The sequence below is a fragment of the Symphalangus syndactylus genome, chromosome 14 (assembly GCF_028878055.3).
Source record: "Symphalangus syndactylus isolate Jambi chromosome 14, NHGRI_mSymSyn1-v2.1_pri, whole genome shotgun sequence".
NCBI classification, from domain to species: Eukaryota; Metazoa; Chordata; class Mammalia; order Primates; family Hylobatidae; genus Symphalangus; species Symphalangus syndactylus.
In genome coordinates this window covers 9,709,175-9,709,566 of record NC_072436.2, presented here as the reverse complement: position 1 = coordinate 9,709,566, position 392 = coordinate 9,709,175, and positions in this window count along the sequence as shown.

Sequence of the window (392 nt, the reverse complement as noted above, 5' to 3'; positions counted from 1 at the left end):
ACAGCCCTGGCCCGCGAGCGCCCCGTCCGCTGACGTCCCAGGCAGAACGGAGAGGCCCGGGTGGGCCGGGTGGCACTTGCGGAGGCGGCCGTCCTGCCCTGCCCCGCCCTGCCCGCCCGGTGCCTGCGGCGCCTCCCCTCCCGGCAGCTCCCTCTCGGCACCGGCTGAGTGGCCAGAGGCTGCCGCACCCTCGGGAGCTGGGCGGCGGGTCCCCCGGGGCTGGAGTGTCGCCCCGGCGCCCGGAGCGCGCGCTCCTTTGGCCCTGCCCCCTGCCCGGGGGACTTCGGCAGCGGCCACTCCTGCCACTGCGCTCTCTCCAGAGCCCAGCCCCGGGAGGCCACCAGTCTCGGGTTGGGCAGGGCGCTTTCCTCGCGTGGTCCGGGGCTGGCTAG